Genomic DNA, 25,258 nt, shown 5'->3' on the forward strand with positions numbered 1-25,258 from the left:
CTTTGTAACATCTGTAGGACTGCCACATACTCTGAGCTTGACACCCTGGGCACGGACCGGGTCACAGCCACTCGGAGACTACAACCCCCATCTGATCCGGCTCCGGGTATTCCCCTAAAGAATATGGCCCAGGGGGCGCGTCACAAACCATCAGAGCAGTTAAAGACCACACACTGCACGGCCAGCGCCTTGGCCAAATCTTTGGTGGTCTCGGTTTTTCCTGTGCCGGCCGGACCTTCTGGAGCTCCACCAAGATTTAGATAAAAAGCACCGATCTACCAATGAAACATGAAAGAACTGGTATGAAATATCAATAAACTTTCTAATAAGTTTCATGCATCATACAAAAGTCAAAAAGATTTCTGAGCATAACCCATCACATCATAGCAGAGTCCGCTAGCATCTGTCAGTGAGCGGAGTGATGACCAGGCGTGGAGAGTTGTCCAGGTACTCATAGGCAGACTTCACATTGCAGTTGATGATTCGCACTCTCGCATTCTCATTCTCCCAGTAATAGCGGAGTTGGGCAAGCCACTGGAAGTCTGTTTCATGAGAAACTCCTGAGCAATGTAGGAAAAGATAGTCAACCTCTAAGACACTGCAGAATAACAAGGGAGAGTTTCTAAAGGGAAGGCAAATGCACATACATTATAGGACAAAACTCCTAGTCACCGAATTCTGCTTTTACATTTAGTCCCATTGCCCACGGTGTATAACATCCGGACTCTCAGCCCCCAGTTTATAAAATCCGGCCTCTCGCCTCCCCCGATGTATAACATCCGCCCCTCGCCCCAAGTTTAGTATAACATCCGTCCCCTCGCCCCCCCGCCAGTGTATAAAATCCATCCCCTCAACCCCACTGTATAACATCCAACCCCAAGCCCTCCTTTGCATAACATCCGACCCCCAGGGTATAACATCCGGCCCCCAGCCCCGGTGTATAACATCTGTCCCCTCGCTCCCTCCCCCTGGTGTATAACATCCAGCCTCTCGCCCCCCGATGTATAATATCCGTCCCCTCGCTCCCAGTGTATAACAACCATCCCCTCGCCCACGGTGTATAATATCCGTCCCCTCGCCCCTGGTGTATAATATCCATCCCCTCGCCCACGGTGTATAATATCCGTCCCCTCTCCCCTGGTGTATAATATCCATCCCCTCGCCCCTGGTGTATAATATCCGTCCCCTCGCCCCCGGTGTATAACATCTGTACCCTCACTCCCTCCCCCTGGTGTATAACATCTGGCCTCTCGCCCCCCGGTGTATAATATCCGTCCCCTCGCTCCCAGTGTATAACAACCATCCCCTCGCCCACGGTGTATAATATCCGTCCCCTTGCACCTGGTGTATAATATCCGTCCCCTCGCCCCTGGTGTATAATATCCGTCCCCTTGCCCCTGGTGTATAACATCAATCCCCTCGCCCCTGGTGTATAATATTCATCCCCTCGCCCCTGGTGTATAATATCCGTCCCCTCTCCCCGGTGTATAATATCCGTCACCTCGCCCCGGTGTATAATATCCGTCCCCTTGCCCCTCAGTGTATAACATCCAGCCCTCGGACATGTATAACATCTAGCCCCTATTACCCCCAGTGTATAACATCTGGCCCCTCGCCCCTGGTGTATAATATCCGTCCCCTCTCCCCGGTGTATAATATCCGTCCCCTCGCCCCGGTGTATAATATCCGTCCCCTTGCCCCTCAGTGTATAACATCCAGCCCTCGGACATGTATAACATCTAGCCCCTCGTACCCCTAGGGTATAACATCTGGCCCCTCGGCCTTGTATAACATTAAGACTCTCGCCCCCCACCAGTGTATAACATCAATCCCCACGCCCCCCGGTGTATAACATCCGCCCTCCCATGCTGTGTGCTGTTACTAACATATGACAGAACGGCTGGTGGTGCTCTCTGATACCAGCGCGGTCCTGTAATAGGAGCCATCGGGGTAACAAGTCTGGATATTACATTTCTTCCCTCCTAAATCTTCCCCCATCACATGTGAGTGATATTATTAAGGAGTGGAAGGAACTACAGCAACTCAGGAGACCCCGGAACATTACAGAGCGGGGTCACTGAGTGCTGAGGAGCAGAGGGCAGAACGCTCTCCTGACTCCATAACTGCAGAGTCCAGATCTCCTTTGGTAACAACATCACCACAAACACTGCGCCCCCGCCAGGAGCTTTATGGCCGAGCAGCTGCATGCAGCCTTACATCACCAAGCACGATGCCGAGCGTCAGATGGAGTGGTGTGAAGCCGCCACCACAGGACTCTGGAGGAGACCTGTTCTGTGCAGTGACGGATCACACTTCTCTATCTGGCATCTGATGGACGAGTCTGGATTTGGTGAATGCCAGGAGAACGTTACCCTATTAACTGCATTGTGCCCGCTGTACAGTTTGCTGGTGGAGGTATGGCCTTGCTTTTAGGGGTTGGTCGAGGCCCCTTAGTTCCAGTGAAAAGATATCTTAATGCTTCAGCACAAGACATTTTAAACAATTGTAGCTTCCAACCCTAAGGGAATAGAAGAGCAGAACTGTTTCACACACGTTCTCAACCTCAACCCCACTAAACACCTTTAGGATGATTAATTAGAACAAATACTGCACAATGGCAGCATAAATATGTCACCGCAACATAGGGAAGAACAATGTCAGTCACACATCAATTACATTGCCATATGTCTGCTCAGGCTTAGAATGGCTGACCATTCGGAGAATTACATAATACCTACAAAGAAACCGAACAAAAGGTCATTAAAGGAATTGACATAAAACCCTTTATTAGTACATCCATGGTTATGGAAGGACACCGCACAGAGGAGGGCACACACACCATTGATAGAAAATATTACAAACTGCACCTAGGCCATCCAAACCACTGACTATAAAGAATATCAATTGTGGCAATGAGTCATATACAGGGGACGCCGACACCTACAGATGCAAAAACATTCCTATATAGGGACCACCATCTCAATATGCAGAAATGACTACTGCCCCATAGACGTCATTGTAAGTACACCCCAAGATTGCTTTACTGTGACAAGATCAATTGTGTCCTATGAAAACTCAAAGAAAAGAGGGGGGAATATAACATAGATATGGAAAGAACATAGGAATGGGGTGAAATGTATGAAGGTGCTCGGCATATTGAGCTGTGATATCTGTAGAGGGACGGACTCCATATTAACATCCTGTATATGGATTTAGAATAGGAGGCCATAAAAGCCCCTGTAGGTGTAATGTGGAGGGGGCACAATATCTTTCTCCATGTAGTGTATGATAAATAGAACATGGTATTGGAAAGTTTGGTGCCAGCCATGATGTTTGCACAAACCTGTTTGGATCATTTCCATGCCCACGTCACGAGCGTGCCCCTCTATGGTGACGAGAGCCCCCAATGTGGTGCGAGTCTGCTGGGACAATTTGCCTCCTCGCACAAGCTCCACAATATCATTTAGCTGGAGCTGCAGATTATCATAGGAGTTTTTCAGGCCCTACAAGAAGGATGTAACGGTGAAATCATCTGCAGAAACATTCATAGAACATACATATTGCAAGGGGGCTGAAATCTATACAGATTATAAGCTGCAGACTAGATTGAGAACTCCACAATATGCAGGCACTTTATAATGTACACAACAATTTTACAACATATCTTTATAGAAGTTGGAGATCTGGATTGAACCCAGAGCTCCAAATACCCAGATGTACCTCTATAAAACCCTGCCACAAACAGCATGGAAAACTCAATGCAGATGGATTCATTTTATGCTGGTATTATGGGAAATCCCATACAATGTCTTCCCTTATTGGTAGATATGACGAGAGTAGAGATGAGCGAATGGATTTGCAGGACTCTGGTCCAACAGTCGGGTCAGTATTCCACGGCCGCAGGACCGGAGCTCCATGAACCGGCATCTCCGGCTCCTCGTTTGATGTCGATGTCATAGTTGTGGTGTGAGGCACAAATGACATCACGCCTGGCCGGCTAATCAAAAGAGGAGCCAGGGATGCCGGCATGTAAGAGGCGGTTAGCAAGGCTCCCATCCAACAGCCACAGACTACTAACCTGCTCTCTTAGACCAAGGTCCTGCAAATTTAGTTGCTCATCTCTAGACAAGATGCATGAATCAATGCAAAATCCCAACTATCAAATACTATGGAGCCTTTTGGGTACCTTCAAGATATTGAGCCGCTGTACAACTGCAACCCCCAGGAGAAGACCAGGAGATCAAATACTATGGAGCCTTTGCAGTCTAATAACATACTGTGAAAGAAGCTGCTTGCATCTTTTGATGTGAATGTGGGTTCCCTTACCTCTGTTGCACCAATGGTATATCCGCCCCTGGAAACTCCTATAAGCTGCGTCCCTGGGTATGACAGTCTATTAGCAGGAGAACACATGAAGTCTGTCTATGAATGTATATATATGTATTTCTCCCAGAAAATTATTACAATTACACATGTTTTGTTGTTCACATGTTTATTTAATTTGTGTGTATTGGAACAACACAAAAAGCAGATATTGGTCAACAATTTTGGTTCTCAAGTCCTCAGACAGTTCTGTTTTCCTCTTTCTGTTCTCCCTGCTTAGTGTGGCACGTAACAACGCAAAGATTGAGTCAACTTTTACCCTTTGTATCGGGTTTCAGGTGTGATTTTCATATTGCCCACACCTGTTACTTGCCACAGGTGAGTTTGAAACAAAATTGTTTACCCAAAATTTTGGAAAGATGCCAACAATTTTGTCCGGCCCATTTTGGGGGTTTTGTGTGAAATTATATCCAATTTGCCTTTTTTATCTCTTTTTTTTTTTTTTTGTTGTTCCAATACACCCAAAGGAAATAAACATGTGTATAACAAAAAATACACATGCAATTGCAATAATTTTCTGGAACAACTTCAAGGGTGCCAACACTTCCGGCCATGACTGTTTCTAGTGAAGCAACCTTGATCAGTAAAGGAGCTTATGCGGTACCTCTGGGCCACTGCCGATAGCTTCATGCCCTTCACTGGTCCAGAACATCTGAGACACACAGAGCACGACCTGTCCCGGCCATTCCCTCACCCAGTCTTTTCTTGCAGTCTCGGGGTATGCCTTTTAGAAAACAAAGTTAAATTACGTTGACAGAAGCATTTAAGAGAGGGACAACCTTACTAGTATTATCTAGCAAATTCATTTCTACCGATTGCAGGTAGAAGATCTGCTACCTGGCTCTATTGCAAGAGATACATCATCCACAAATCATTCACTGCTGCCAAATAATCTTATACAAATATAAAAGTACTAGATTAGTTCCAATTAATGCTTTTGGTCTGTAGGTAGATCCGTACCATTCGTGACCGAGCAATAACATCATGCACGCTCCTTAACATGACATCTTCCCCTTGGATGAGCCACTTCTCCACGGCCCCCCGAGCCTCGGAGGTGGAGATGGTCTGGATGAGCTCTACTCGTTCCCCCTCGGTGCTGTACATGGCTTTGATGTCCAGGTTAGGAAGGAACTCCAGCTTTGCGATGCCTTCAAAGCCCTTCTTTAGATGTGGTTGGACCCGCAGAGGATCTTTAGTCTCAGAGAGAATTTCTAGCATTTCATCGTTGGACAGGAAGAAAAAGCTAAAGCGAAAATGCACAATATGATAAAAATGTCATTAAAGTATTGGGTCAGGCGCCATTTGTATTAGTGACTATGTGAGAAAATAGAAAAGCAAAGCTTTAAAGTAAAGATTCAGTCCCCATACACATTGGATTAAAATAGTTTAAACCTGACGATTGCAGCAGGACCGGCCTATCACACTGATGTGTATAGGGGTCTCCTGACTCTCCCCCGATAGAGGATGTCAGGGCCAGAAGGATCGGGCAGATGGAATTTCAATACCCGGTCTTTTGGTTCTCAGGGGAGATAACCCGCTGCCGGAGGTGTCCAGTACCGACTTTCTCCTCTCTCCCCATTAAAAACACATGACTGTTCAGCAGAATATGTGGGAGTCAGGAGAAATAGCCAAATAACCATTCAGACGACGGGTATCTCATATCTCATGCGTATGGCTAGCTTAAAGGGGCTATCCAGCTTTGGGAACTTTTTTATTTAACTGAAATGGGTATTCCCATCTCCAGGATTCTACCCCAATATGTAGTAGGTATAATAATAATATTAGCAAATACCTCCAATTAGAAGTGTAGTATAGTTCTTCTGATTTGCTTTGTCGCTTACCCCATGTGCAGGGCATTGCAGTAGCTTAGGTTACGACCACTAGCAAATAACTGTCACTATATGAGTGGTCGTAACTATGGATACCGAAGCTGGGGAAAGCGACATAGCGAATCAGAAGAACTATACTACATTTCTAATTGGAGTTATTTGCTAATATTATTATTATTACTACGCCTACTACATATTGGGATAGGATCTTGGAGATGGGAATACCCATTTAATTGCGAGTATTTGCGACAATTCAGTTTCATTAAAAATGTTGCACCGTTCGGCTTTTTGTTTCCTGCACATTCAGCTTTGATGTGATCTGTGGTCATAAATCGACTAAGAGGAGCTGAAAAAAGACAGATTAAAAATAAGTCCAATAGCCAGCGCAACACAGAGCCAATAGAAGGCAAACAGTGCAAAATTATTAATGAAATCCAATTACAAAAATGATTTCAATGGTTTAAATAAGAAAAAAAAAATTCTTTAAGTAGTATATAGAATCATTGCAACAAGTGAAAGGACTATACCGTGGGAAAAAAGCCTCTTCTTCTCCAGATAGGCATTCAGCCCTTTCATGATTTTATCCAGAAGCATATTGCTGTCCTGAAGTTTTTCCAGAAGTCCGGTCAGAGAAGTGGCGCTTAAAACCTAAAACAAAGTAGATAGCCCATAAGTAAGATTCCATTATATAGTTATAGAGACTGAAAAAAGGTCACATTCATTGACTATTGTGCCAATAGTTCATATTAAAAAAACAATGAGAACCTATATGGATAGAAAATAGAAGATGCGGGAGGCTGGAGTCCAGGCAGTGCGGAGACCCATAACCCGGGATCCTTGTGATGGAAGCATCAGGACACGGACTCTTGGAAAACATCAATCCTGGATGCAAGATGACTGTGCTTTCTTGTGTCAGTCCACCATGAAGCATCCATTTACCTTCGGGTCTTTAACGCAATGTTTCATGATCTCTCTCCAGTTTCTGTCCACAATCTGGAATAAGCGTCCTTCTTCAGGCATTTGCTGCATGATGTCCTCAGAAGAGAAGATGGGGTCTAGATAAAGCCACTGGGCCGGCACCTTCAGCCATTCATCAATGGTTTCCTGGATCCTTATCAGTCGTTCCTCCCATTGCTTAAAGGAGTAGAGTAAAAAGTTAATTACACATAAAATGAAAATGATAGAAAAAAATGCTATCATTTTAGAAGATAAATTATCAATGGATATGAATTCTGAATTGTTGGACATTTGTAGGGAAAGTTTGGTGAGACTCCTTGATACCATCCCCTTTACATGTAAGCTGGAGCCGCATGTAACTTTAGCCTCGGAGATCCTAATGAAACCTTAGCTTCTGCTAATAAGCAAGTGAATATTTTATACCTTGATTTCTTTCTCATAGGGCTTGATGAAAGGCGATCCCCTCATTGTCTGAGTCTTCACAATTTGGTCATCCAGAGTGTTTTGGATTTCATCCACTGCTGATAGAATAGAAACGCCAGATTCTCGATAGGGACTGGTATTAAAGGATATGGAGTCCCACATTTCTTCCATGGTATGCATCGCTTTCTACTGGGAAAACTCCTAATAAGAAAACACAGAAACTTTTCACTAGTAGCAGATTCCTCTCTGTTCCAACAAGGATGGGGGAGAAGCATATATACAAGGATGGGGGGCAGCATATATACAAGGATGGGGGGAGCACATACAAGGATGGGCGGCAGCATATATACAAGGATGGGGGAGCAGAATATATACAAGGATGGGGGAGAAGCATATATACAAGGATGGGGGGCAGCATATATACAAGGATGGGGGAGCAGCATATATACAAGGATGGGGGGCAGCATATATACAAGGATGGGGGAGCAGCATATATACAAGGATGGGGGGCAGCATATATACAAGGATGGGGGAGCAGCATATTTACAAGGATGGGGGGCAGCATATATACAAGGATGGGGGAGCAGCATATATACAAGGATGGGGGGCAGCATATATACAAGGATGGGGGAGCAGCATATATACAAGGATGGGGGGCAGCATATATACAGGAATGGGGAAGCAGGATATATACAAGGATGGGGGAGCAGCATATATACAAGGATAGGGAGCAGCATATATACAAGGATGGGGGGCAGCATATATACAAGGATGGGGGAGCAGCATATCTACAAGGATGGGGAAGCAACATATATACAAGGATGGGGGAGCAGCATATATACAAGGATAGGGAGCAGCATATATACAAGGATGGGGGGCAGCATATATACAAGGATGGGGGAGCAGCATATATACAAGTGACGCACCCCCTGGGCCATATTCTTTAGGGGAATACCCGGAGCCGGATCAGATGGGAGTTGTAGTCTTCCGAGTGGCTGTGACCCGGTCCGTGCCCAGGGTGTCAAGCTCAGTGTGTGGCAGTCCTCAGATGTTATTAAGTTCTTTATTTGTCGACTACGCCACCCGTTGTGTTGCGGTCACTGTGGCCGCCGCTGCAACAGGGTCCGCTGAGGCTGGTGGTGTTGGTGCAGCTTGATAGGATAACCCCCAACGGGAGGGGTATAGCCTCAGTAGGATCAGGTGCAGAGGATGGAAGTTGTGGTGATGCAGTGTAGACGGCAATCAGAGACAGAGTCGGGTTATGCAGTTTAGGATGTTTTACTCACTGCTGATGTTCTGGTCACTCCAGCTTCGAGTGACCTCCCGAGCCGTGCTGCGTCCACCAGGTTCTGGATCCAGCCAACTCCCAAATAAGTCCGGAGCGTGACCCTGAGCTCTCCTTCAGTCCTTTCTCTGGCCGTCCCCACTATTGATCCACCCAGGTCCAGCTCCCTCGGGCCTTCTGTTGGGACACCCTTGGCCTTGGGTTCCCTGACCCTCCACGTGGTATGCCTTCGTGGTGGATGTGGTGGGTGACCGTGGCAAACGCTGCCCACGGTCTCCGGTCTCTGGCTGGGGAGTGTTTTTACCCCCACCAGCTTGGGTTCCGGTACCCTGGTGCCGACTCTTCACCCGGGGATTTAAGTTGGGATCTTGGAGTCCTTTTCTGCTGTTTCCCCCTCTGGGTCTCTCTCTCTTCTCCTCTCTCACTCTGGGTCTTTCTTCTCCTCTGCTCCTGACTTTCTCTCTGCAACTGACCCTGTTCTTAGTTGGTGCCCACCTTATATACACCCTCTATGTGTGAGCTCAGGTGACCAGCACCCAATGAGCTCCTATCTTTACCCAGGCTGCTCCCCCTATCTGCCCCTACACTACTTGGGATGTTCCACCCCCCTCCCACTCCAGCCAGGAACAGACTCGGTCGTACCTGCACATTTCTAAGTGGGAGTACCGTCGGTCTGCTCCTCGGAAATGGGATGTGTGTAGTGCATGCAGCCTACCGAGCTAAGATCCACACTCCATCCTTACCCGGGAGTGGAATATCACACCTCTGGGTTGAGGTGCAATACCCCTGTAGCAGCCGAATCCTCAGGGTGCTACATTCCCCCCTGGTAAATCACAGCACGTCCTCGGGCTGTAAGACATAACATCCACAAACATACATTTTTTTTCATAAACATAAACATAATAAAACATCATATAAAAACTTTTCATATAACATTCTCTCTTCTTTTTCTGGTTTCTCCTCCGGACACTGTGCAACGTGTGTCCGGGAAAAGTGCGACAGTCTCTCTGGAAAACTGGTTTTCCTATAAAACCGGTAGGGGGCGCTTTAGGACGCGCAACTATATACAAGGAAAGTGGCCGCTCTCAGTCCTCGGCCAGGTATTGGGGAGGAATGACCGCTCTCAGTCCTCGGTCAGTGGGATTTAGGGGTTAAACGGGTAACAGTTCACACTGCTGGTCCCAACGGGGACTATATTTGCAGTAACAGTTTCTTTATACCCCGATCGGGTAACTATTTACAGCACCTGCTCCGCTGTACTCAACAACGTCTTCCTCCTGCTCCTTCTTTGGGGATCTCAGCTTCAGACCCGTCCGGATCCTCTTGCTCTTCCTCCTCACATCGCAGCTCCTCCTCTGTCAGGCGATGCACATGGAGGGCGTAAGGTCCTTTGGCACACTTGTGCCGGGTAAAGGTGACCTCGTCCCCGATATAAAGGTCACGACCTCTGTGCCCCTCCGGCAGATGGGACTCCACATCTCTGCGCGTGACAAAGACGTCGCCGGGGGTGTTGTAGTTTCTGATGAAGCCCCACCCATGCTGCATGTTGAACTTAATTACAGTCCCGGTGGTGCGGGGACTGTGCGCTGCACGGGGGTCCCTCCTGGTTCGGCTCTTCTGCTCCGCGCTCCTTATTTGAGCTTGCTGTTCCCGGACCCGCCTCTCTCTCCGCTCCCTCGCAAACTCCTCGAGCTGCTGTCGGCAGCACTCAGCACGCTCCGCTGCAGCTGCCCTGGTTTCTTGAGTGAACCCCATTAGGTCTTCTCCGGTGGGGTCCCACTCAAACTCTGCTTCCGCTAGCGGGGGCGAGATCCTTATTACGGGCTTCGGAGCCGGAATCAGGGGTGCACACATGGCCCCAACTCTCCTCTGGTGCTCCAGTTCGTAATATTCCTGGGGCCAGATGAAAGGCTGCCCGTCCGGCCACGTGTGCTGGGCAAACAAGTCCTCTCCCAGACGTGGCACCCTTGGTTTTACGGGTGCGGGCGCGGTGGTGGTGGCGCCCGGGTTGCCCAGGCCTTGCGGCCAGGCCTGGGGCACCTGGAAGGTGAAGGGCACCGTTAGGACGGCGGCACCCTGGGCTACCTGGCCTTGCGGCCAGGCCGGAGGCTCCGCGGAGGTAGGGGGCGCTGTTGGTGATGCGACGCCCGGGAATTTTAGGCCCTGCGACCAGGCTGGTGTTACTTCCTGTTTTGCCACGCTCGGGGTCGGTGCGCATGGCGTCACAGGGGTCGCGGCGGCAGCTTCCGGTTGGGGCCTAGTCTGCGTCGGTGACATGGCGTTTTCGGGCACAGCAGGGGGACTTTCGGGCTCTGCGACGGGGAGCTGGGGCAGGTAAGCGGTGTCCCGGCTTGGGGTATAGACGTCCCCTTTACCTGCCTCCATGCGTTCGGCTCCCTTCTCGGCGCCGTCTCCGGCCTTGGGTCCTCCCGCGCCATCCTCAGAGGCGGTCTGTCTCCTCATCTTGGCTGGCGTGCTCCGGGTCTTGGTTTGCTGGGCCATCTCTCGGCTCCATTCCGCCAATGTCTCTCGCTGTACCCGGGCCATCCTCCGTGCGAGGCCCTCCAGGGCAGTCTGTGCACACTCCCGGTCTCGGGGGAGCTGTGCAAGGACCTCCACTAGGCCTAGTGGGGTCGCGGTTTCCAGCAGGCTCCTGACCAACGGGTCGGTGCTGCTCTGCTCTTCTTCCAGCAGGCTCCTGGCCAGCGGGCCGGTGCTGCTCTGCTCTCTGGACATCTCCGGGTGAGCTTCTCTGCTACTCCTCTCCAGGCTTCCTGCCTCCGGGTGCGCTCGCTCCAGACTGCTCCAAGCGACACCCATCTTTGCTCTCTCCTTTCGTCTCCTCCCCCTTCGAGGGCGGTCCCTGGGCCACTTGGTGACTGTCAGCTCCAGGGGCTGTTCTTTCACGCTGACAGACACCTCTAGCATCACAGTCTCTGTTGGTGGGGGCGGTTTCCACTTTTGGCGCCATTTTCGGTCCTGGCCCACGATGGGAGGTGGCCTCTCGCCACCCTCTGGCACGCCCATAATGGCGTCCGCTCTTCCAAGGCGGGAAACCTTTGGAAATGGCGGGAATCGCTTCCCAGTGGCGGGAAACTCTGCAGATGGCGGGAAAACGCTGCCAATGGCGGACAACCGGCTGGAATCGACTGGTGATGGGGTCCGATGGCGGGGACCCTCCGGAACCGGCAGGAGACTTCTTTTTGAGGTAAATTCGTTCTTTTCTTCAGGCACGCAGTACCCGGGTGTTGCGGGCACGTAATCCTGCCGACTATGCCAAAGTTGACGCACCCCCTGGGCCATATTCTTTAGGGGAATACCCGGAGCCGGATCAGATGGGAGTTGTAGTCTTCCGAGTGGCTGTGACCCGGTCCGTGCCCAGGGTGTCAAGCTCAGTGTGTGGCAGTCCTCAGATGTTATTAAGTTCTTTATTTGTCGACTACGCCACCCGTTGTGTTGCGGTCACTGTGGCCGCCGCTGCAACAGGGTCCGCTGAGGCTGGTGGTGTTGGTGCAGCTTGATAGGATAACCCCCAACGGGAGGGGTATAGCCTCAGTAGGATCAGGTGCAGAGGATGGGAGTTGTGGTGATGCAGTGTAGACGGCAATCAGAGACAGAGTCGGGTTATGCAGTTTAGGATGTTTTACTCACTGCTGATGTTCTGGTCACTCCAGCTTCGAGTGACCTCCCGAGCCGTGCTGCGTCCACCAGGTTCTGGATCCAGCCAACTCCCAAATCAGTCCGGAGCGTGACCCTGAGCTCTCCTTCAGTCCTTTCTCTGGCCGTCCCCACTATTGATCCACCCAGGTCCAGCTCCCTCGGGCCTTCTGTTGGGACACCCTTGGCCTTGGGTTCCCTGACCCTCCACGTGGTATGCCTTCGTGGTGGATGTGGTGGGTGACCGTGGCAAACGCTGCCCACGGTCTCCGGTCTCTGGCTGGGGAGTGTTTTTACCCCCACCAGCTTGGGTTCCGGTACCCTGGTGCCGACTCTTCACCCGGGGATTTAAGTTGGGATCTTGGAGTCCTTTTCTGCTGTTTCCCCCTCTGGGTCTCTCTCTCTTCTCCTCTCTCACTCTGGGTCTTTCTTCTCCTCTGCTCCTGACTTTCTCTCTGCAACTGACCCTGTTCTTAGTTGGTGCCCACCTTATATACACCCTCTATGTGTGAGCTCAGGTGACCAGCACCCAATGAGCTCCTATCTTTACCCAGGCTGCTCCCCCTATCTGCCCCTACACTACTTGGGATGTTCCACCCCCCTCCCACTCCAGCCAGGAACAGACTCGGTCGTACCTGCACATTTCTAAGTGGGAGTACCGTCGGTCTGCTCCTCGGAAATGGGATGTGTGTAGTGCATGCAGCCTACCGAGCTCAGATCCACACTCCATCCTTACCCGGGAGTGGAATATCACACCTCTGGGTTGAGGTGCAATACCCCTGTAGCAGCCGAATCCTCAGGGTGCTACACAAGGATGGGGGAGCAACATATATACAAGGATGGGGGAGCAACATATATACAAGGATGGGGGAGCAGCATATATACAAGGATGGGGGAGCAGCATATATACAAGGATGGGGGAGCAACATATATACAAGGATGGGGAAGGAGCATATATACAAGGATGAGGAAGCAGGATATATACAAGGATGGGGTAGCAGCATATATACAAGGATGGGGTAGCAGCATATATACAAGGATGGGGTAGCAGCATATATACAGGGATGGGGGAGCAGCATATATACAAGTGTAGCGCCCCGAGGTTTCGGCCGCTACAGGGGTATTGCACCTCTGCCAGAGGTGTGATATTCCACTCCCGGGTAAGGATGGAGTATGGACCAGGGCTCAGTTAGCTGCATGCATCACACACACCCCATTTCCGAGGGACAGCTCAACGGTGCTCCCATTACTACAGTGATGCAGGCACGACAGACCATGTCCCTGGCTGGAGTGGGGAGGGGGGGGGAACCCAGTGATGTAGGAGCAGGAGGGGACGGTTCCTGAGCATAGGAAGGAGCTCATTGGTTGCTGGTCACCTGAGCTCACACACTAGGGAAGGGTATATAAGGTGGGCACCATCTTAGTTCTGGGTGGTTGAGTTCAGTGAGAGAAGGAGTTCAGCCAGAGAGGGCTGACAGGAGGCTGTGGCTCAGTCTGGGCCCAGCTCCACGAGGCAGGCCTAGGGTGAAGGCCGGAGCCAGAAGGAAGGAACAGAAACAGAAAGGAACAGCAAAGAAAAGAGAAGTACCCAAAGTGTAGAAGGGCTCAAACAAGAAGGCAGAAGGGACCCTAAGAGCCCATGAGAATACCGGGTGAAGGGTCAGGCAGATTAAGGGTACCGGATCCCAAGTTGGTGGAGGAGAAACTACCCTCAGCCAAAGACCGGAGGTCGTGATCATTTATTGGTGCGACACCTCACCAAACCTGCTAGGAAGGCACCATATAGGACAGCGGGGAACGGGGCCCACGTTTACCCGCGCAGATCCGCGGTAGCTGGACAAAAGTTGGTCACTGGTGGGGCAGGCCAGAGAAAGGATGGAAGGGAGTTTTGTGCCATGTTCCTGAACTGCCTGGGGGTTGACTGAGCCCCTCACCTGGTGGATGCAGCACGGCTCGGGCGGTCATTGCTGACAGAAGTGACTGGGAATGTACGAACTGTGAGTGAAAGACCCTGGACTGCAACACGTTGTCTTTGTGCTTTTTGCTTCGCCAGCACTAATGGTACTGGGACTCCCTGCACCATCACCCCCACCATTCACTACACTGCCCTGGGGCTGCACTCTTCCCGTGGGGAGTTACACTACCTCAGCTGCATACACCATCAGCCTCAGCGGTCTGCCTTGCAGCGGCAGTTCTTAATAGCCGCAATCCACGGGTGGCGTAGTCGGACATTACCTAAAGCACATAGTAGACTACCACTGGTCTGACCACCCTGAGCCACGGGACCGGGTCGCCACCACTACTCCCAGCATTGCCCGGAAGCCCGGTTCCGAGTACCCCACGGCCCAGGGGACGAGTCACAAGGATAGGGAGCAGCATATATACAAGTATGGGGGAGCAGCATATATACAAGGATTTGGGGGAGCACATACAAGGATAGGGGAGAAGCATATATACAAGGATGGGGAAGCAGGATATATACAAGATGGGGAGCAGCATATATACAAGGATAGGGGAGCAGCATATAAACAAGGATGGGGGGTAGCAGGATATATACAAGGATGGGGGGTAGCATACATACAAGAATGGGTGAGCAGTAGTGTTGAGCATTCCGATACTGAAATATCGGGTATCGGCCGATATTCGCGGTATCGGAATTCCAATACTTAATTCCGATACTTTTGCAATATCGAATACCGGAATCGGAAGTTCCCATAATGCCTGCGCTCTGCAGTGTCTCTGAAGGATGACAAGCTGGATGGCAGCGCTCAGCTGCGATCCAGCCTGTCATCAGAATGCCATCCCAGCGTGAGAGAATTCTCCTGATTGTTTAAAAGCCGGGGGGCGGTAAAAAGCCGACGGCTTTTAAACAATCACACAGCCCCATACTGCTTCCCCGCAGCCTCCCACCCCGATCCTCCGCTCCCCTCGCCACCTCCCATCCCGATCGTAAGTTAGGACAGGGCGGGGAGAGCAGCACCAAGGAGCGCGGAGCGAAGGACCCGGGCGGGGAAGCCGGCAGTGAAAAGACTTCACCGCCGGCTTTCCCGTTCTGTGCTGCGCTTTCCCACCGGTTATTTCAAATGAACAGCTGAGGTGATGCCGATCAGCTGTTCATTTGAAGTAGCCGCGGTGCCCTCAGAGGGTTCATGTGAGTTCATGCTTGACTGCATTGCATGAACTCACATGAACTTTCCCACGGCCGCACAGGTCAGCCTCACCTCCCAGACCATCAGCCCGTCATGATTAGTGTGTGTGCGGTGTCTGTGCGATGTCTGCGAGTGTGTGCGGTGTCTGTGCGATGTCTGCAGGTGTGTGCGGTGTCTGTGCGATGTCTGCGGGTGTCTGTGCGGTGTCTGCGGGTGTGTGCGCGGTGTCTGTGCGATGTCTGCGAGTGTGTGCGGTGTCTGTGCGATGTCTGCGAGTGTGTGCGGTGTCTGCGATGTCTGCGGGTGTGTGCGTGGTGTCTGTGCGATGTCTGCGGGTGTCTGTGCGGTGTCTGTGAGTGTGTGCGGTGTCTGCGGGTGTGTGCGGTGTCTGTGCGGTGTGTGCGGGGTGTCTGTGTGATGTCTGCGAGTGTGTGCGGTGTCTGTGCGATGTCTGCGGGTGTGTGCGTGGTGTCTGTGCGATGTCTGCGAGTGTGTGCGCGGTGTCTGTGCGATGTCTGCGGGTGTCTGTGCGGTGTCTGTGAGTGTGTGCGGTGTCTGCGGGTGTGTGCGGTGTCTGTGCGATGTCTGCGGGTGTGTGCGGGGTGTCTGTGCGATGTCTGCGAGTGTGCGTGGTGTCTGTGCGATGTCTGTGCGATGTCTGCGGGTGTGTGCGCGGTGTCTGTGCGGGTGTGCGCGGTGTCTGTGCGATGTCTGGGGGGTGTGCGTGCAGGCAGACATAGGCCGATGTGACACTACTACTCCCATCGGCCTATGTCTGGATGCCGTCACAGCCAGACACTGAGGAGCGCAAGCATGCCTGCGCTTCTCAGTGTCTGCGGGATGACAGGCTGGATGGCAGCGTTCTGCTGCGGTCCAGCCTGTCATCTCGATGTAGCAGAGCTGAAGCCGTCCTGGGAACCATGGAAAGGTAAGGATGATGCTGCTTTATTATTTTATTTTTATTGCAGGAGATCGTTGGCTTCAGCTGGAATGGGTGTGACGGTAAGTATGGTTTAATTTAGAACAATAAAGAATTGTGTGTTTATTTCAATTAAAGGACTTTATTCTGGGTGTTTGTGACGCACCCCCTGGGCCATGTTCAGGGGATACCTGGAGCCGGATCTGGATAGGGGTAGTAGTCCTTGTGGCGGTGAACCGGTCCGTGCCCAGGGTGTCAAACTAAGTGGCAGTCTATGGCAGTAGATGTTAACTTGATCGACTATGCCACCCGTTGAGTGCGGCTTTGAAGCCGCCCCTGCAGAACAGTCCGCTGAGGCCAGGTGTATAAGGATGTGCAGCGTGGTGGTATAACCCCCAACGGGAGGGGTATGGCCTCAGGGCAGCAGGTGTGAATGATGGAGGTAGTGATGGTGTAGAAAGGAGAGTCAGAGACGTGAGATGCAGTTTCAGGGTTTTTACTCACGGGTGTTCTTTCAGTCACTCTGGCCTTGAGTGACCACCCGAGCCGTGCTGCGTCCACCAGGTCAGGGACTCGGCTAACCCCCAGGCAGTTCCGGAGCGTGGTCCTGAGCTCCCTTCTCTCACTCTCTCTCTGGCCGTCCCCACCAGGGATCCACCTTTGGCCGGCTCCCTCGGGTCTCTTGGTGGTTGAACCTTCTCTGGCTTTCCTGACCCTACTCGTGGTGTGCCTTTCTGGTGGATATGGTGAGGGCCGTGGCAAAACTTGACCACGACCTCCGGTTCCTGGCTGAGGATCATTAGCCTCCACCAGTTCGGGTTCCGGTACCCGTGTCCGCCAACCCTTCACCCTTCTGGATTAATTCTGGGATCTCAGGGTTCCCTCTTGTCTTCCACTCTGGGCCTTCCTTCCTCCTCTCTCTTCACTGCAGGCCTGGCCCTGGAGCTGGGCCCAGCCGGAGCCACAGCTCCCTGTCAGCCCTCCTGGCTGAGCTCCTCTGCTCTGCTTCTCCTCAGACGGAACAGACTAAAAAAAAGACCCTGTGCTAAGATGGTGCCCACCTTATATACTCCCTCTATGTGTGAGCCCAGGTGACCAGCACCCAATGAGCTCCTAGCTTTACCCAAAGTACTCCCCCTATCTGCCCCTACACTACTGGGATGTTCCACCCCCCTTCCCACTCCAGCCAGGGACAGACGCTGTCGTACCTGCACATATACTTGGTGGGAGTACCGTAGTTCTGTCCCCCGGAAATGGGATGTATGTAGTGCATGCAGCCTACTGAGCTCAGTTCCACACTCCATCCTTACCCGGGAGTGGAATACCATACCTCTGGGTTGAGGTGTAATACCCCTGTAGCAGCCGAGTCCTCAGGGTGCTACATTCCCCCCTGGTAAATCACAGCACGTCCTCGGGCTGTAAAAGAATAAAAACATACCAAAACATACAAACTTTTTCAAAACATCCATGAACATATAAAACATTATATACATTATCAGATTCAAGCAATATAAACTTTTTCATATAAAACTCCTTCATATTAATGTTCTTGAGCTTCTGGCCACTGTGCACTTGTGACCAGGTAAAGTGCCACAGTCTCTGGAAGAAAAACAACAGTTTCCTATAAAACCGGTAGGGAGTGCCTTAGGAAGCGCAACTATTTACAGAGGTATGGCCGCTCTCAGTCCTCGGTCAGTGGGAATAGGGAATGGCTGTTCACAGTCCTCAGCCTGTTAAGGGATAGGGACACACGGGTAACAGTTCACACTTGTCCCAACAGGGAACATATTTTAATTAGTAGCAGTTCTTGTACCCTACGGGTAACTATTTACAGTCCCATTTTACCGTACTTCAGTAACGGCGTCCTCCTGCTCCTTCTCGCGGGTAGGCTTCAGACCCGTCCGGGTCCTCTTGTTCCTCCTCACACCGCAACTCTTCCTCTGTCAGCCGGTGCACATGAAGGGCGTAGGGTCCTTTGGCACATTGATGCCGGGTAAAGGTGACCTCGTCACCCAGGTATAGGTCACGTCCTCTATGTCCCTCCGGCAGATGAGACTCAACATCTCTGCGGGTGATAAAGACATCACCGGGGGTGTGGTGATCCCTGATGAAGCCCCAACCGTGCTGCAGTTGGAATTTGATTACAGTCCCGGTGGCACGGGGACCGTGGGCTGCACGAGGGTTCCGTCGGGTCCGGCTTTTCTGCTCCGCACTCTGGACCTGCAGCCGCTCCTCGCGGACCCGCCTCTCTCGCCGTTCCCGGTCGAAGACCTCCAATTGCTGCCGGCAGCACTCCGCACGCTCAGCTGCGGCCGCCCGGGTCTCTTGAGTGAACGCGATGAGGTCTCTTCCAGTGGGGTCCCACGCAAACTGCGCCTCCTCCAACGAGAGTGGGGTGATCTTGGTGGGCGCCGGAGCCGGGATCAGGGGCTCACACAGGGGCCTTTCCTTCCGGAGTCGGGGATGGTAGTACTCCGGTGGCCACTCAAAGGGCTGCCCATCCGGGCAAGTGTGCTGGGCGAACAGGTCTTCACCCAGGTGCGGCACTGTGGAGGTTGAGGGCGCGGTGGTGGCAGCGGCGCCCGGGTTCTCCAGGCCTTGCGACCAGGCTTGGGGCACCCTGAAGGTAAAGGGCACTGTGGAGACGGCGGCGCCCGGGGGTACTCGGCCCTGCGACCAGGCCGGTGGCATTTCCTGCTTGGCCGCGCTCAGGGTTGAGGCGCGTGACGTCACAGGGGGCGTGGCCGCGGCTCCTGCCGCTTGAGGCCTAGTTTGGAGCGGTGGCGGTGCAGCGACGGGCACGGTAGGGGGAATTTCGAGCTCTGCGACGAGGAGCTGGGGCAGGCTCACGGTTTCTAGGCTCGGGGTAGTGACGTCCCCTTTACCTGCCTCCGTCTCTTCAGCTCCTTCCTCGGCGTCGTCTCCGGCCTTCATTCCTCCTGCACCATCCTCAGAGGCGATCAGACTCCTCGTCTCGGGTGGCGTGCTCCGCTGGCGGGTGCCAGCCTGCTGGGCCATCTCTCTACTCCACTCCGTCAGCGTTTCTCGCTGCACCTGGGCCATCCTCCGTGCGAGGCCCTCCAGCGCGGTCTGTGCACGCTCCCGGTCTCGGGGGAGCTGTGCCAGGACCTCTACCAGGCCTAGTGGGGTGGTTGCTTGCAACAGGCTCCTGACCACAGGGTCGGTGCTGCCTGACTCTCCCTCCATCTCCGGGTGCGACTTCTCCAGACTCCTCCAGGCTGCACCCATCCTCTCTCTTTTGTTCTGGATCCGCCCACACTGAGGGTGGTCCCGGGGCAACTTGGTGATTGTCAGTTCCAGGGGCAGTCCCCTCACGCTGATGGACATCTCAATCATTACAGTCTCTGCTGGTGGGGGCGGTTTCCGCTTTTGGCGCCATTCTTGGACCTGGTCCACGATGGGAGGTGGCCTCTTGCCACCCTCTGGCACGCCCATAATGGCGTCCGCTCTGCCAGGGCGGGAAATCTTCTCAGATGGCGGGAATCGTCTCCCAGTGGCGGGAAACTCCGTAGATGGCGGGAAAAAGCTGCAGATGGCGGGCAACCGGCGGGAAACGACCCGTGATGGCGTCCGATGGCGGGGACCCTCCGGATCCGGCGGGAGACTTCTTTTTGAGGTAAATGTGAATTTTTCTTCAGGCACGCAATACCCGGTAGTTGCGGGCACGTTATCCTGCCGACTACGCCAAAGTTGACGCACCCCCTGGGCCATGTTCAGGGGATACCCGGAGCCGGATCTGGATAGGGGTAGTAGTCCTTGTGGCGGTGACCCGGTCCGTGCCCAGGGTGTCAAACTAAGTGGCAGTCTATGGCAGTAGATGTTAACTTGATCGACTACGCCACCCGTTGAGTGCGGCTTTGAAGCCGCCGCTGCAGAACAGTCCGCTGAGGCCAGGTGTATAAGGATGTGCAGCGTGGTGGTATAACCCCCAACGGGAGGGGTATGGCCTCAGGGCAGCAGGTGTGGATGATGGAGGTAGTGATGGTGTAGAAAGGAGAGTCAGAGACGTGAGATGCAGTTTCAGGGTTTTTACTCACGGGTGTTCTTTCAGTCACTCTGGCCTTGAGTGACCACCCGAGCCGTGCTGCGTCCACCAGGTCAGGGACTCGGCTAACCCCCAGGCAGTTCCGGAGCGTGGTCCTGAGCTCCCTTCTCTCACTCTCTCTCTGGCCGTCCCCACCAGGGATCCACCTTTGGCCGGCTCCCTCGGGTCTCTTGGTGGTTGAACCTTCTCTGGCTTTCCTGACCCTACTCGTGGTGTGCCTTTCTGGTGGATATGGTGAGGGCCGTGGCAAAACTTGACCATGACCTCCGGTTCCTGGCTGAGGATCATTAGCCTCCACCAGTTCGGGTTCCGGTACCCGTGTCCGCCAACCCTTCACCCTTCTGGCTTAATTCTGGGATCTCAGGGTTCCCTCTTGTCTTCCACTCTGGGCCTTCCTTCCTCCTCTCTCTTCACTGCAGGCCTGGCCCTGGAGCTGGGCCCAGCCGGAGCCACAGCTCCCTGTCAGCCCTCCTGGCTGAGCTCCTCTGCTCTGCTTCTCCTCAGACGGAACAGACTAAAAAAAAGACCCTGTGCTAAGATGGTGCCCACCTTATATACTCCCTCTATGTGTGAGCCCAGGTGACCAGCACCCAATGAGCTCCTAGCTTTACCCAGAGTACTCCCCCTATCTGCCCCTACACTACTGGGATGTTCCACCCCCCTTCCCACTCCAGCCAGGGACAGACGCTGTCGTACCTGCACATATACTTGGTGGGAGTACCGTAGTTCTGTCCCCCGGAAATGGGATGTATGTAGTGCATGCAGCCTACTGAGCTCAGTTCCACACTCCATCCTTACCCGGGAGTGGAATACCACACCTCTGGGTTGAGGTGTAATACCCCTGTAGCAGCCGAGTCCTCAGGGTGCTACATTTGTGTTTCTTTTTTTTAACTTTGACTATGGGGTTAGTAATGGGGGTGTCTTATAGACGCCTCTCCATTACTAACCTGGGCTTGATGTCAGCTGGCATTATAAGCTGACATCAACCCCAGCCCTATTACCCCACTGCCACCGCTACAGGGCAGTGGGAAGAGCGAGGCTAAGTGCCAGAATTGGCGCATCCTATGGATGCGCCATTTCTGGGGCGGCTGACGGCTGGTGTTTCTAGCCTGGGAGGGGGCCAATATTCATGGCACCCTTCCTGGGCTATTAATATCAGCCCCCAGCTGTCTGCCTAGCCTTTGCTAGCTATTAAAATAGGGGGGACCCCACGTCATTTTTTTGGGGGGTCCCCCATTTTAATAGCTAGTAAAGGCTAGGTATTCAGCTGGGGGCTGATATTAGTAGCCTGGGAAGCTCCGTGGGTATTACCCCCTTCCCAGGCTTCAAACATCTGCCCCTGCCGTCTGCTTAACCTCCGCTAGAGACTAAAATTAGGGGGAACCCCACGCCAATTTTTTTTAAAATAAATCCTTTATTTTAACACTAAATGACAAGTACAGTAATCAACACTATCACTGTACTTCTTATATATGTGACTGACATGTTTCTATGTATCTAATCTATGTGTGATGCTCTATTCTTTCTATTCTAAATTGTCGGGTACAGATGCTGAATTGCCGGCCGGCTTTTTTAAGAGACGGTGCATGAAAACACTAATATTTTTTTAAATAAATCCTTTACACTAAATGGCAAGTACAGTAAGCAACACTGTCACTGTACTTCATATATATGTGACTGACATGTTTCTATCTATCTAATCTATGTGTGAAGCTCTATTCTTTCTGTTATAAATTGTCGGGTACCGGTGTATGCCGCTGATGAATTGCCGGCTTTTCATGTTTCACTGTGAGCATTGTTCCCATCGATTTGGGCAACCACCTCCCCCAATACATTCTACATTATTGTTAGTTGTTTTCCTTCATGTAGAATTAACCTACAAGAAAAGAAAGGGTTTATTTTCATTCCGATATTTGTGTCCCATTGACTTGCATTGGTTTCCGGTATCGGAATCGGCGATATCCGATACTTTTTGGGTATCGGCCCGATCCAATCCGATCCGATATTTCCTGATATCGGAAGGTATCGCTCAACACTAGTGAGCAGCATATCTACAAGGATGAGGGAGCAGCATATCTACAAGGATGAGGGAGCAGCATATATACAAGGATGGGGAAGCAGGATATATACAAGGATGGGGGAGCAGCATATATACAAGGATGGGGGAGCAGCATATATACAAGGATGGGGGAGCAGCATATATACAAGGATGGGGAGCAGCATATATACAAGTATAGGGAGCAGCATATATACAAAGATGGGGGGGAGCACATACAAGGATGGGGGGCAGCATATATACAAGGATGGGGGAGCAGCATATATACAAGGATGGGGGAGCAGCATATATACAAGGATGGGGGGAGCACATACATACAAGGATGGGGGGGAGCACTTACAAGGATGGGGGGCAGCATATATACAAGGATGGGCAAACATATACCAGGATGGAAGGGGGAGCATATTTTTTCTATATGCAGTCTCATACCCCTGCTCCTGTTTGTGGCTGCTTTCGGTTCCCCTTGCCTGCTCTATGTATGAGTTGTTTTTCTAAACTAAAACCTCAGTATTCTGGTTAAATGACCGTGTTGGCACTATGGGATAAATAAGTGGGTTTTGGGTTGCAGTTTGGGCTCTCGGTCTGTAAAAGGTTCGCCATCACTGACCTAGGATATTTAGGAGATATTGTCACTGCAGTATTCAGGTGTCACCATCTAGAGGTCGAAATGCAAATTACTACATGGATTCTTAAATTAAGAAATAGGGAGTCACATAGCAAGAGTGATTTGTATCATACTATCAAAAAATACTGCATCTTTTTGTAAAAGCATCTCATATACAGTACTGTGCAAAAGTTTTAGGCAGGTGTGGAAAATATGCCGCAGAGTAAAAAACTTTAAAAATAGAAGTGATAATAGTTTATTTTTAAGAACAGTTATTAGGCTATGTTCACATGCTGCGTTTTTTCAACCCTTTGCATAACTAATAATCTTTATAATAATAATAATCGCACCTATGACTGGAAGCTGACCGCTGCCAGGAGGAATACACATAATTTCCTCCCGGCAGCGGGGCTCTAAGTGCCAGGGCCAGACAGGTTCAGAATGCTATTAACCTGCAGATTAACCCTGTTTTTTCACATGACAGGTTCCCATTTTTTTATTTCTACTTTTTTTGTACCACTAGGGGATCTCAACCTGCAATTGTTCGATTGCTTACACTATACTTTCCGGCTGCCATGGTAATGTGGCGCCCCTGCGGGTCCAGTTGCCACAGAGGTACTGCATCTCACCTCTGAGGTGTGGTACTTCACACTCAGGTAAGGACGGAGTACTACCCGGGACCCACACACCCACATCCAATACTCTCCACTACAGTAGGGAAGGGCGAGATTGATCCTAAGGGAGAGCAGTCCCTGGTCCCTAGCTGGAGGGTGGAACCAGGTAGAGGAGGTGGGTGGAGGAAGAAGTTCAGAGGAGCACAGACAGAAAGAGTATAAAAGACAAGGGGAACCATCTAGAAGCGGACAGTACAGAGAGGAGCTCAGTTGGGAGTGGGAGCTCAGCAGGAGCTCCGCTCAGGAGAGCAAGGAAGGAGAGAGAGGAGTCAGACCTAGTAAGAGAGGCCCAGAAGGAGAGTGAGAGAAGACGGGAGCAGCGAGAGAAAGGCTCCAGAGACAGAGGGGATCCCAGGGGCACGGTGAGTGCAGGAAGCCACCCGTGTGCCCGAATTCATGCTGACGTGGAGGGATCAGGCCGCAGAGGGGTACCGGCCCCAGACTAGTGGAGAACAACCAGACTCAGCTAGCCAACAGGAGGCTGCAGCATTTGCAAGGTGTTGCAGCCAAAATTCACAATTATATCGCTGAAAAGGTGGCCACATAGGGTACAGGAGATTGCAAGTTGCCCGACAAGGCCCGAGGCCACTGGCTTGGGACACTGATTGTGAGGCGCAGGGTAGGAGGGTGAGAACCAGAGCCGTGAGACGACCAGGAAAGGTACATAGAACGGGGTCCCGTCCAAGTGCTCCTGAGGTACTTTAGAGTTTGCTGGATCACTACCCCGGAGGACACAGGGCGACGTGGGAAGTTGCACACTGGTGACTGTAACCTGAGGAACTTAATAACTGTGAGTAAAACCTGAAGACTGCACCCCACTGTGTCCTTGAATAATTGCTGCGCCATCACCTGCATTACACGGCACCAACAACATCTACCTTCAAAATTCATCTTATTCTGCCCTGGGGCTTAGCTCTGCCTGTGGAGAACTGAACCAACTCTGCTGCGCCACCTTCAGCTCCAGTGGATCTGCACCACAGCGGCTGCCCCATATAGCCGCATACCACAGGTGGCGTCACGAATATTATCTCTAAAAAACTTTATTCCCCTTTTACTTTTCCTTTAATTTGACCACCCGGGGCCACGGACCGGGTCACTGCCACCGTGACATCCCCAGCACCAACCGGCCCAGCTACCGAGTACCCCACAGCCCCAGGGGGCGCGTCAGTAACCCATCAGCTCCCTGCAATCGCCATTCAGTGATTGACAAAGGCATTTAGATGGATAAACCTCAGCGATCGGAGCGAGCTCCGGTT

Source organism: Phyllobates terribilis, unplaced genomic scaffold, assembly GCF_046119375.1.
Source record: "Phyllobates terribilis strain yellow unplaced genomic scaffold, ASM4611937v1 Scaffold_488__1_contigs__length_1352022, whole genome shotgun sequence".
Taxonomy (NCBI): Eukaryota; Metazoa; Chordata; class Amphibia; order Anura; family Dendrobatidae; genus Phyllobates; species Phyllobates terribilis.